Raw genomic sequence first — 12,878 nt, forward strand, 5'->3', positions numbered from 1 at the left:
CCTGAGACCACGTTGTTGGAGAACCGGCGTATTCGAGATTACACTATTTTCCCGGGGGCTCCCAATTAAAATAAGACTATTTGAGGGAAGGGCCCTCCCCGGCGGGTAGTAATTGAATGGTGGGGGGTGGGTGCACTGCGGAGTGTGGGGAGCTCAGACCCCCTGGGTTGAAGGGGCGCCACCGACCACGGGAGCTGTGCTCGGAGACCCCAGGCTGCAGGCCCGCGCCAGGCCCGCGGTGGGTGTCCGCCAGCCCCTATCACACCGCCAGCCTGGGAAGGAACTCCGAGGGCGGGAGGGGCACTGCTGGGTGCAGCCTGAAACGGGGCGGGGCCCTGGGGCTTGTCCTACCGCAGCCCTCCGGCTCCCGCCTGGGCCGCCGCACCCCCACCCGCCCCCATCCAACCTCCTATCTGCGTTCAGCGCCCCCCACCCCCACCCCAGCCCTTGACATTCATCCTCCGCCAGACCTCGCAAGCTTCACCTTGCCTCTCCCCTATTCTAAACTTTGTGTGACTCCCCAGGGCCCTGGAGCGAAGGCGCAGACTCCTCACCCGGGCCTGCGAGGCCTTGCCCACTGCGGCCCCACCCTGCTCGCGGGCACCTGTCCTGCCTCAGAGCGCCCGCGCCGCGGTTCATCTCCCGAGCTTTCTCTCGGCCCCACTGACCCGCCCCCCGCCCCCGCGCTGTGAGCCCCGGGCGGGCAGGGCTGGACTGGCTGTCGCCGCTGGGTCTCTGGCTAGGTGGGAGCAGTCCTAGGAAACGTGTGTGGGAGTAAGAAAGGAAAGAACGGAGGGCGGGCGAGGAAGAGGCGGGGGGACCTCTTTTCAGTTTAAGCCTGGCGTTCCACCTTCTCCCCCAGCTGTGTCTCCAAGTGCCCACCAGAGGGCGCGCTGACCCAACAAATCCGCACGGCGGCGCCTCAGCTGGCTCTGCTTACAGAACTGAACTGTGATCATTAGGATGATTAACATCAACTACCGCCACTTAACGCCCTACCGCGCTGGTCCTGCCGGTGTAGGAGCTGGCTAGGGCCCCGCGTTTAGAGGGGAGAACATATCCCCACGAGAGAGCTGCACTCAGCCTTCCAGGCGCCCCTCCCCCCACCACCTACCCGGCCTGGCGCGGTCAGGGTCAGCACCTGCTGCCCCACCGGCCGATGCTCTCGTGTCGTGTCACCTCCGTGTGGTGTGACCTCTGCTTCGGCCCTCTCTGCCCATCGTAGTGTTTCCCCTCAGTATCGCTGGAGGCCCCTCCACGTCCTCCGGTCCCGGGTGCGTCTGTGTCCCCGTTCCCACCCGTAGGAGGTGCCGAGCCTATCACGTCAGGCGGGTCCTCCCTGCAGGCCTTGAGCAAGGCACAGGGGCCTAGGCGTGTCCCCACAGCACCACCGGACTGTCCCCGACCCATTCGGTCACTCGGGTGCAGACGCAGACTCGGGAGCTGCTTGGAGGTGGCACCGCTGGACTGCAGGGGCCTCCCTGGGTCAGAGACAGGGCTATTCAGGTCTGGTGAGGGTGGGCGCGGGGCTGGGGAGGAGGCCCCTCCTCCCTGGGGTCCGATGGGCTTCAGGGCCTGGCCCTGGGCTGAGCAGCTTCCGCAGGGGAGGTGTCCGGGCTGGGGAGGCCCCCACGTGTAACTAACTTCTCCCTGTAGCATTTAGGCCCCTCTCCTTGTGCACTGTCACCGGGTCCCCCAGTAAAGTGAATTCAGTGTCTGGCCTGGTCTCTCTGTGCTCTGGGAAGGGGGGGAGGGGCGTGTCAGCAGTTGGGCCACAGACGCCCCACCTGTCAGGGCTGCGGTTGGGGCAGAGCACCCTGGGGCTGCGCTGTCACTGACTCACACCCAGTGTCCTTTCTGCTTCAGTGACTGAGCCCCCACCCAGCCTCTGGTCCCCAGCCCAGCCCCAGAAGGCCCAGAGCAGGGTGCTTCTGCAATTTGGAGTCTAAGAAGCCCCAGAGTCAAGGCCAAGTCCACCTGGGTCCCCGGTCCCTGCTCTGGTGCAGACTTCAGCTGGCATTTCTCTGATGGCTGGGTCCTGAGCACACTGGTTTAGATATTTTTAATATTTCACTTCCATCTGTCTGACCCAGAAGAAGCAGAATGTGCAAAAGGGGCCAGTCCCCTTCCCCACCATTTCCTGGGCTGAGAGAACGAATCAGATACGGTTTCCCCACGTGCAGGGCATGCGCGCTGACGCTCTGGGACAGAACGAATTCACGCAGAGGTCTGAGAGTGAGTGGGTGCAGGGGGTGCCCAGCCGTGAACCACTTTAGTTTTGCTCCAGTCACAGTGCCTACATGAACCACCTAGAATCTTCCTTTCCCAACCCTCAATGACAGCTAGGGCCCAGCCCAATCATATTCGGTAAGGAAAAATAAAAAGTCCAACCATACTGTTGGACTTTTTCCCCTTTCTTCCCATCCCTCGGGCCTGGCCCTGGGCACAGCCTCATTTCCTCTTCACCCCCCTCTTTCAGGGTCTTGCTCCAGGTTGTGTCCAATGGGGAGAAGGGAGACACACCTCTAGTTTGGTCAATGTCACAGTCCTGACTTGGTTTTGTGGCTTCTCATAGTCACAAGATGGCTGCAGCAGCTCCAGACATCATGTTCACATGCCGTGTTCAAAGACAGGAGCAGGTGAAAGCAGACAGTAGGAAATTTTTCCTCCTTAGGAGTGGAAACGCTTTTCCCCAGGAGCCCCCGTTAGGCCTTCTTTTATATCTCTTGGGCCAGTGCTGGGTCACATAGCTCCCTCCCCCTGACCCAGCATGAGGCTGGTTAAGGAAGCTCTGGCTGACACCTGAGCAAATCCTAGGCTCTGTCAGGAAGAAGGAGTGGGGGATAGCTTCATGGGTGGGCAGGAAACAGCATTTCATGCATGTTCTGGTTATCTGTTGCTACATAACAAGCTGCCCTGAAACTCAGTGCCTTAGGTCAACCTTTATCAATATTTTGCACACGAGTGTAATCGAGGCGGGGCCCAACAGGGACACTCATCTCTTCAGGTGGCATTGTCGGCTGGGGTGACTCTACTGAGAACTAACGATTCTTCTCTCTCTCTTTTTTTTTTTTTGAAAGATTTTATTATTTTTAGAGAGAGGGGAAGGGAAGAAGAAAGAAGGAGAGGAACATCAACGCATTGTTGCCTCCCATGAGCCTCCTGCTGGGGACCCAGCTAGCAACCCAGGCATTCGCCCTGACCGGGAACCGAACCGGTGACCCTGTGGTTAGCAGGCCAGCACTCAATCCACTGAGTCACACCAGCCAGAGCTGCTTAGAGAAATTTTTGAAAGATAAATATCAAGTACTTAGATGCAGCATTAATGAAGCTGTTGGCGGCAAGCCCCAAAGGTGTTTGATGGGATCTGCCATCTGGGAAAGAAGAACTGTCATGTGTCCATAGCCAGCTTCAAGGGAAGCTGGGAAATGTAGTCCCCAGCCAGGCAGCTCTGGGAGAGACCTAGACGGGCTCTGGGTGCATGGCAGCGGTAGTCCTACTCCTTCCTCGGAGTCTTAAGCTATTTCCGGTTACCTGAAAACAGAAATAAAAAGCTTCCAGGTACCAGGAGTCCTAATCAACACCTCCCAGTGCCCTGTCAAGGGATCCTTCAAGGCCTTGGAACCTAAAACCCCCTTATCCACTCAGTGACGAGAGTCCTGCAGGCAGGAAGCGCAGGGCCTGGAAGGGAGATGTGGTTGGGCCCTTTAAGGGGATGACGGGTGTACCTGGAGACTTACGCAGTGTAGCTCTGGCAGTCCTCAGCCTCAGGCTTCTCTGGGTCCCGGTGGATGACAAAGAAGCCCCTCTTCACAGAGCAGCACCGCTGGGTGGGTCGGTGAAAGACCTGCTGTGACCCACAGCAGCTGACATCAGAGTTGCTAGAGTCCAGAGCCACCACTCCACAGAGGCGCCATCACTGGAATCTGACCCCCAGCACCACACCTGAGAATGGGAGACCCAAGGGGCAAGCTGCTGATCTGGGTAATCGCGAGTCTTTGCTGCTAGAACTCTGCGTTCTTCCTGCCCTGGCTCAAACCCACACCTGTTACTATGGCTACAAGCCCTGCATGCCAAGCTTCTGCATAGCAATTCAAACCGGCAGAAAGTGCTTCCTGTTCATTCAGATCCACCCCACTCCCTACCCTGGTAATAAGATACTCACAGTAGCCCAGTTACAAACATCTGCCAGCCTCCCTTCTGGAGCGTTAGGCGTGGCTCTGGGCCTAAGTCAGGCCCTCCTCAACTCCAGTGATGTGTACAACTTCTTTTCAATGAAGATGCTGGCCCTTGATTTCTTCCTCTTTTTTTTAAATTTTCTAAAAATTTTTATTCAGTTACAATTGTCTGCATTTTCTCCCCATACCTCCACCCCACCCCAGTCAGTCCCACCTCCCTCCCCCACCTCCACCCTCCCCCTTGATTTTGTCCTTATGTCCTTTATAGTAGCTCCTGTGATTTCTTCCTTCTTCCTTTCTCCTGACTGAGAAACAGTTACCACAACAGGAGCACATGTAGAGAACCCATATTTTGAACATTTCAAAGTCAATTCACTAAATGACCCTCATGAAGAAAAGGAATCTACCCACCCCAGACGAGCTGGAAGGCAAAAAGGTTACCTGAGTTAAGTCACAACATTTTGTTCAACTTTCTCACTGTCTTAAAACTGTTTTGTTTTTTTCCAGTCTTTATTTACGCTGAGCTTGAGTCCGGATATTTTCCAGTGGCCTGAATTCCGGTTCACTGATCCTAGTGTCTACTGTGTCTAATCTGTTGTTAAACATACCGGTGCTGAATTCTTCATTTCAGTTACGGTACCTTCCTATTCTCCAATTGCCTGCTCTTCGCTGAAATAACCCACCCCTCCCTCCAACATCCGCATGTTGCCTGTTTTGTTTCAAACATATTAATTACAATAATTTGAGATCCATGTCTGCTAACTCCAATGTCAGGATTACCCATGGTCTCTTCCTACTATCCATGTTGTTTTTCTCTTGATTTTCAGTCAGTTGACCTTGCCGGCAGCATGCTTGGTCACTGAATGCCAGGCATTGTGTATGAACATTTTTATAGGCTCTGGAGGATACACTTTCTTTCCTACGCAAATAGAATGAGAAATATTCTTTTAATCCAATCAAAAACAGGGCTGAATCTATGCTGGATTGCATTTTGGAAGGGCTCCGTGCAGAACGAGTTCAGGCATGGTCCTGGATTGCCAACTTGTAGCCTGGAGAATTAACTGGGGCTCCAGGGAAGGCCCTGGCAGCCCTTAAATTCCACTCCTTGCCCCTCAGCATCGTGAGTCTGCTGAAAAGCCCAGCCTGCTTCTCCCAGCCACTCTCAGTGACTTCCTTGGGCGGAGTCTAAGGCGTCCGCAGTGTCCGAAAGGGAGAGCCCTTAGGCTGGCCTGTGCCCTCCTTTCTCCCCAGGAGCCTTGTCCTTGGAGCCTCTAATTGTGTCTCTCCGGCCCTATGAAATGTCCAGACTCCTGCTAGGTTCCCTGCCCCTTGGGAGGATTTTTCTGCCCAACGCTTTTGCCCAGGCCCTGTCTCCCACCTCATGCTCGGAAGCATCAAATACCCTGAAGGGGGGACTGCAGAATGCTGGCTCATCTCAGTGCTCTGTACACTTGCCCCTCGTCCTGCATTTTGTTTGTTCAGCTCCTGGTTGCCTCACTGGCTCACCAGTGCTTTGGTTGCAGTCTACGGCCACACCAGCCTGAATGCGTCCGATCTCGTCCAATCTCGGAAGCTAAGCAGGGTCGGGCCTGGCTAGTACTTGATGGTTGCAGGTTCAATCCCTGGTCAGGGCACATACTTGTGTTGTGGGTTCAACATCTGGTCAGGACACGTGCGGGAGGCAAGCAATCGATGTCTCTCTCTCAAGTCAATAAACGTATCCTCAGGTGAGGATTAAAAAGCAAACGGAGTCTGCAGACTGCAAGGTAAGCGGCCCCCGGGAGACTGTAAAACCATTCGGGAGAGCAGGCCTGGGGGCTGACAGGGAGGAGAGTCCATGTGCTCATGAAGTTCGTGGCTTGGGACCATTTAGAAATAGTTTTGATCGTGGTGACGTATGTGTAGCGTGACATTTGCCGTCTTAGCCAGTTCACATCTATAATTCAGCAGCATTGATCGCATTTGCAACGTCGTGTAACCATCACCACTGTCTAATTCCAGAACATTCTCAACACCCCTGAAAGAAGCCCTATATATTCTCAGGTAGGATAATCCTTACCCGTTCCTCCTTTTCGGGGGCAGGTTGGAACAGGATAATTAAAGACTTGTGATTAGCATCTCTGTGTAATCAGGACTTGCAACACCCTGATTGCTCCTATCTGCTTCAAAAAAAAAAAAAAAAAAAAAAAGAGCCCTGGCTGGTGTGGCTCAGTGGGTTGAGCGCCAGCCTGTGAACCAAAGGGTTATGGGTTCGATTCCCAGTCAGGGCACATGCCAGGGTGGTGGGCCGGGGTCCCCAGTGGAGGGCACATGAGAAGCAACCACACATTGATGTTTCTCTTCCTCTTTCTCCCTCCCTTCCCCTCTCTAAAAATAAACAATGTAGTTTAAAAAATGGGTGGATTATATGGTATATGAGCTTTAGCTGAATACAACTGTTGAAAAATAAATCACAAGGGTGGGGGGAATGGAAACAACTATACTTGAACAATTAAAAAATGTGGAAAAAATTAAATCACAAGGGGAAAAAGAAAAGGAAAACTTTAGACTAAAAGCGACTTGAAACACATTGATCAAATGAAACACAGGAACTTCGTGTTGAGCCGCTTGAAAGTGTTTTCGTTCCGAGACCACTGCACAACTGCGATTGGACACTGGCTGGAGAGTCGGTGATATTAAAAACCACCGCTAATTTTTAGGCATGATCATGGTGTTGCATTATTTTTAATAATATTTAACTCTTGGGGATTCCTACTGAAGGGTTTAAGGATTAATTATTATGCCTGGGGTTTGCTCCACAACAGTCGGCTCTAAGGGGAAGGCGGCACAGGCAGTGGGACTGACGTGTGCTGGCCCCTGCTGAACCCGGCTGACGGGACCCTTCGGGTTCATTACACATGCCCCCTATTTTGGGATAGTGTAAAATTTTCTGTAACAAGAAGAAGGAAAGAAAGAGAAAAACCCGAACACTCAAACATTATATACAGAAGAGATCTTTAGGTGTGTGATTAGTGCCTGGAACTGACCAAAATCAAATAGACCCAAAACTCACTCAAAGTGTTTGAAAGAATTTTATTATAAAAGAACTGCAAGCCTGGCCTACAGACAGCTGTAACTGCTCAGCGTCTCTGAGAAGCGAGCTGACCTCTGCAGCTTTGTTTCCGGGGGCCTTTGCTGATCCTGGGAGTGAGTGGAAGGTTGAGAATCTGGGCTTTGCACAAACAGCGAAGCCCCACTGGGCACCAGACCAGGGGCAGACACTGGGGCAGACACCGGGGGACCCTCAAGGGCAAGTGTTTTCCCCTCAGCCTGTTCGCAAAGCCTGGGTCGCTGTGTCCGGGTGTAGATGTGAACAAAACCAACTTCTTCCCCGTGTCCCAGATTTCATTTCTTTTATTTCCTTTATTTATTTACTTACTTACTTATTTTGATGATTGTATACTTTTTCTTATTGTTGTTCTATTGCAGTTGTCCCAATTTTCCCCCCATGCTCTCCCCGCCCCGCCCACCCCCACTCCCGGGGGTCAATCCCCACGCAGTTGTCCATTTCACAGGTCCCCTATTTCACAGGGGGTCCTGTTCCGGGGGTCCTGTTCCTACACCTGTTCCTTCTTAAGTCTTATGCTGTGCTCTTCCACCAACCTCACTGTCCTTAGCAAGCATGCCAAAGCCTGCCAGTTGGTGATTATTTCTGTTCCTTAAAATTTAGCCACACATGCACATGCTTTTGCTGGCGACGGCTGGGATGGCGGGACAACTGAGGTAAATATCAACCGGTAACAGCATCGATTATAAACAACCACCTATCAGAAGACCACCAGGAGGTATGGGTCGGGCGCTACTACATTCTTTGTCCTCGTCTTGTTGATCTTTAGCACCTGAGTTACACTGTTTTAAAAAGTGCAGCAACGTGGGTCATTTAGGGCACAATAATTTGCACACAACTGCTGGGTCATTTGCCCCTCTGGCCCTACCTCCCTGCTAGGAAATCACCCAGGAATGACTGCTGTTGCACCTGAATCTGTGCAGCTGCCTACATCACTCTTTGTCTTGGTTCCTCCTCATCGGAGTGGCCGCCACAGTTTCCCACCGTCAGACACTACGTAGTGCAGGGGACCGGAAACCAAAGCCAGAAAGGCTCTGGAAAGCAATGTGGAACTGGTGACGGTTTCAAAGACGGAGACTAGAGCTCCTGACTCAGCAGAGAAGATTTGGGAGTAGGTACCAGATTCTCAGATAAAAAATTTTTTTAAATATTTTATTTATTTATTTTTAGAGAGTGTAAGAAAGGGAGAGAAACATCAATGTGTGGCTGCCTCTTGTGCGCCCCCTACTGGGGACCTGGTCCGTAACCCAGGTCTGTGCCCTGACTGGGAATCGAACCAGCGACCCTTTGGTTCACAGGCTGGCGCTCAGTCCGCTGAGCCACACCAGCCAGAGCTCAGATGAAAAATTTTAACGCAACAACCAGCACTCACCCAAGCCTTATTAAACACACCAGTGAAAGAACACTACGGCAGAACACCCAAAAGAAGAAACAGATACTAGAAACAGTCCCACAAATGATCCAAATATTAGAATTATCAAAGACTTTAACATGACTATAATTGATACATTCAAGAAAATAACAGATAAAGAGATGAAAAGATGAATAAATTTATTAAATAACAAATGTGTAAAAATATTCAAGTAGAAATTGTAGACCTGAAGCCCTGACCTGCGAGGCTCACGTGGTTGGGTGTTGTCCCGCAAAGCAAAAGGTCTCCACTTCAGTTTGCGGTCAGGGCACGCGCCTGGGTTGTGGGTTCAGTCCCCAGTCGGGGTTTGGTCCCTGGTTCAGGCTCACATTCTAAGCAACCAATCAATGTTTCTCTCTCACATCAGTGTTTCTCACCCTCTCTTTCCCCCCCATTTCCCCTCTCTCTAAAAAAATAAATAAATGAAATGTTTTTAAAAAGAAAGAAATCCTAGAACTGAAACATTTCAATATCTCAAATATAGAATTTACTAGGTGGATTTAGTGCCAATTAGACACAACGAAAGAAAGGATTAGCTGATTGAAAAGCATGTCAATACAAATGATCTCAATTGAAGCACCAAAAGAAAAGGAATGGAAAAGAAATAAATAAGTACTAGAAATATGCGGGGCAAAACGTTAAGGTCTACTAACATACACGTAATAGGCGTCCCCGAGGGAGAGGCGAGGAAAAACGGGGCAGAGGCAGTGTTGGAAGACAGAACAGCCACAGATGGAGGAGACAGCCAATCCGCAAAGCCGAGAAGCTCTGCCGGGAGCATCAGCACATTCCAGTACCACAGACGGAGGCATCTACCCACCATCGTAGGTGGTAAAAGGAAGAGTTTCAGACTGAGTCCAGCCCAGATATACAGCCCTAACTCCTTACACGATTTGCAGACAGAAGCTGAATCTCTGACCTTAGCAACATTCAACACCACGGGACCTCGGATTTATTAGCCGTAGGAGGAGGAGCCAGACTATGCATGCTAATTAACTCCTCCTACTTTACCTGTGTCGACTATTACATCACACGTTACATAAAGGCACAGTTCACAGACCACGCAACGTAGCCCCTCTTTAATCTGTGCTCCACCATAAATGATATAGAAACACTGTTATTCACTGAGATTGGGGACACACGCCCCCAACTGAGCCCTGTCTGGGGTTCCACTTCCTGTGACGGCCGTGGGTCTTCCGATGGTTTAATTATGGATGTGAGTACCAGACAGACTGAGACAAGCCTTTTACTTTATCCGTAATTACCTTTAGAAGTAACTTGTAATCTAAGTTTTGTCAAGGGGACTTACCTTAAACTTTGAAAATAAGATTAACACATAATTTTCAATGTCATGCTAGGGAATTTTATAATGAGCCTTTTTGAGGGTCTCTCTAAAAACACAACGTTTTAAAACTTACTCTTCACAATTGAGAGGGGCCAGGTGTTTTATGACTCTATGAAGTTGAGTAGGAAAAAGACTTTATTTAAATTTTCTGTGTAATTGAGAAGATAAGCCCATGGGATACAGTTGAATTGTCCCTTAAAACATTAAGTAGTTCTGCATCCCACTCAGCAGTCTTATTTCGCCATCATTTCCTGTTGACCGGATAAATCTCAATCTCTCATGTCCCCTTCAGATCCGCTTCTGGGTCGTTTAGGAATAAGCTCAAAAGGATGTTAAATGCACTCCTGATCTATTTGCACAAGAACTTTGCCTTTTAACACTTTGAAGAGCATGCTAAGAAAACCAGGGAGACGGATGAATGTACCTAAAGAAGACGGTGGAAAATAACACCGGAAGATCAAGGACCAAACCTGGAGACCACCTGTAGCAGGTGAGGTGAGTGGGGGATGGGCGCTCGAGAGGGTGAGAAAACAGGGTTATCAAGAAGATCACGGGTAGTTGGGCAGAAGTTCAGTGGAAGATACTGGAAGCTAAGAGGAAAGTGGCTATGGAGAAGAAGGGTGTTTTATACATTGATAAAAACCCAAAGGCCCTGGCCTGTGTGGCTCAGTCGGTTGGGTGGTGTCCTGCCAAGGAAAAGGTCCCTGGTTCGATTCCTGGCCAGGGCACGTGCCTGGGTTACAGGGCATGTACGGAAGGCAACTGATCCATGTTTCTGTCTCACACTGATGTTTCTCTCCCTCTCTCCCTCCCTTCCCCTTTCTCTAAAAATAAATACATAAAATCTTTAATTAAAAAAATAAAAGAAAATCCCTCACTCAACTCCTACAGCTCCCAGATTTCCACTCAACCCCTTGCCATCCATCCTCCATCACCCCCAGAAAACCAGCAGCACCTGCCTGGCTCCTTCTGGCTCTGGGCGTAGCTATGAATTCGCTCAGAGAATGGGGCAAACAGCAGACAGCAGCTGACTAGAGGAGAGAAAAGACGAGGACCTGAAGGCTGAGGCTGGGGTGAGGACGAGATGAAGGAAGGGCAAGGTAAGGGCAGATTAGGGTCTGAGAATAGGGTTAGTGAGGGGGGCGGGCTTGGAGTGGAGAAGGAGCAAGAGACAGACAGGATGCCAAGGTGAGGGTGGGGTTGGAGGTGCGATGGCGTTAGGTTTGGGTTGGGGATGGGGCTGGGATAATGGATGAGCTGGGTGGGGGGATGATGGGGTGGGATGGGAGCTGGAGATAGGTTTAGGTTTAGGGTGTAGTGGTAGGGGCCGGGCCTGGGGTGGGGAAGGTTGGAGCGAGGACCACATACCAAGAAGGAGCAGGACTCCAGCCATGGTGAGCAGGGATCGCGCAGGGCTGGATGTCTTTGAGGGGCTGGCGGACGGAGTAGCGTCCCTTTTATAAAGCAAGGTATATTCAGGCACACCCTGAAGTCACAGTGAGTCACTGCATACTTAGAGTCAGATCGAAGTCCTCGTGATGTGATGACAAGCTGTGTGTATCGAGGCCAATCCTCACCCCCAGGAAGGAATGAGTTCAGACAGCAATTCGTGTCCACCTGGAAACGCAGAATATGCTCCGGTGTGGAAACAAGGCGTTTAAAGGTGTGATTAGTTAAGGCTCTCAAGAGGAAATCTTTCTAGAGTTAGGGCAGGCCCAAACCCAATGGAGACTGGGAAGCACATGTATTCAGAAGCCTTTTTTAACTCAAAAAATTATTGAGCCCCCCAAAAAACTTTTGTTTATGCGCCTTATATTCACATGTTGTTCATGTATATTTGTATGTATACACATATTTTACTTATACAAATATTTAATTTATATATTTATTTATCACATATTTACCATAATAGAAATCAGAACTGAGGAATTAGGAACACGTGGTGATTCATTCTCCTAAATGACAACGATAAATCCATTATATATTAGCGTAATAACAGACCTGGAGGAAAGCATAACTGTATCTTCTCAGCGGGGAAGGGGGGACTGAGAGAGAGAGGCAGTGTTTTACATTTTTGCAAAACGTCTGTGTTAACAGAAGGTAGTTAGATTCTCATACGCGTTCCCGCATGCGTGGGCTACGTAAATGACAGAAATCAGCGAAGGGTCACCAGGAAATTGTTTGGATGTCGCGGACCAGCAGAGAGTCTTGAGGATGCCCAGGGTTCCTCGGAGCACGCTTTGAGAACCATGGCCTTCACAGCAACCCTCGGACAGCTGTGACTTCTCACACTCCGTCACATCTGTTGGCACCTTCCACGGGGGTCGTGCGTTGGAAAGAAATCCAGAACTCAGCCGGAAGCCAGCTCATCACCACTTAGCCTTATGAGTTCAGGTTCTGAGATGTGAATGAAAAAGTCCTTCCCGCTCCAAAGGCAAAGATTTTTCCCAGGCTGCTTCTATTCCTCCCACTGTTTCGCCTGTTACATTGGGTCTTTGCTGTATTAGTCACGTCTGAAGATGGCGGGGGGAGCCACCACCCTCATCCCTTTCGAGAGGCCACTGTCCCCTCAAGATGGTGACACCACTTCCCTGGTGTGTAAACCCCCCCCCCATACACAGGGACCCGAGTGTGTGTGTGCGCGCGCACGCGCGTGAGTGCGCGCATGTGTGTTGTAGTCCATTGCAATGGCAACATCATTTTTCTTCTTCACTCACGTGGAGAATTACAGCGCCAGATTTTTTCTGAGGTGGGGCCATGCTGGCATTTCCTGCCAAAACCCAACTTGGTCATGATATCGTTCTTCTGCTTGAGCAACCGTTAGGGTCCATTGCCTCA

General features: G+C 50.7%; 1 long non-coding RNA gene and 1 other non-coding gene across 2 annotated transcripts in view; one reads left to right on the forward strand and one right to left on the reverse strand.

Annotated features, from left to right (window-relative positions):
- Positions 1-3,103: 3,103 nt before the first annotated feature.
- The window catches only part of LOC128779772 (uncharacterized), a 30,152-nt gene continuing 20,377 nt past the window's right edge, over positions 3,104-12,878 (reverse strand). Inside the window, exons 3-4 of the long non-coding RNA XR_008425828.1 lie at positions 3,741-3,945; positions 3,104-3,534 (exon numbers count right to left, since the gene is read on the reverse strand). This is a non-coding gene — a long non-coding RNA (uncharacterized lncRNA). The remainder of the gene's footprint in view (positions 3,535-3,740; positions 3,946-12,878) is intronic.
- Positions 6,215-6,342, forward strand: LOC112312966 (U8 small nucleolar RNA). The gene has a single exon (XR_002975641.2). It is a non-coding gene; the product is annotated as a U8 small nucleolar RNA (small nucleolar RNA).

Source organism: Desmodus rotundus, chromosome 12 (assembly GCF_022682495.2).
Source record: "Desmodus rotundus isolate HL8 chromosome 12, HLdesRot8A.1, whole genome shotgun sequence".
Classification (NCBI taxonomy): Eukaryota; Metazoa; Chordata; class Mammalia; order Chiroptera; family Phyllostomidae; genus Desmodus; species Desmodus rotundus.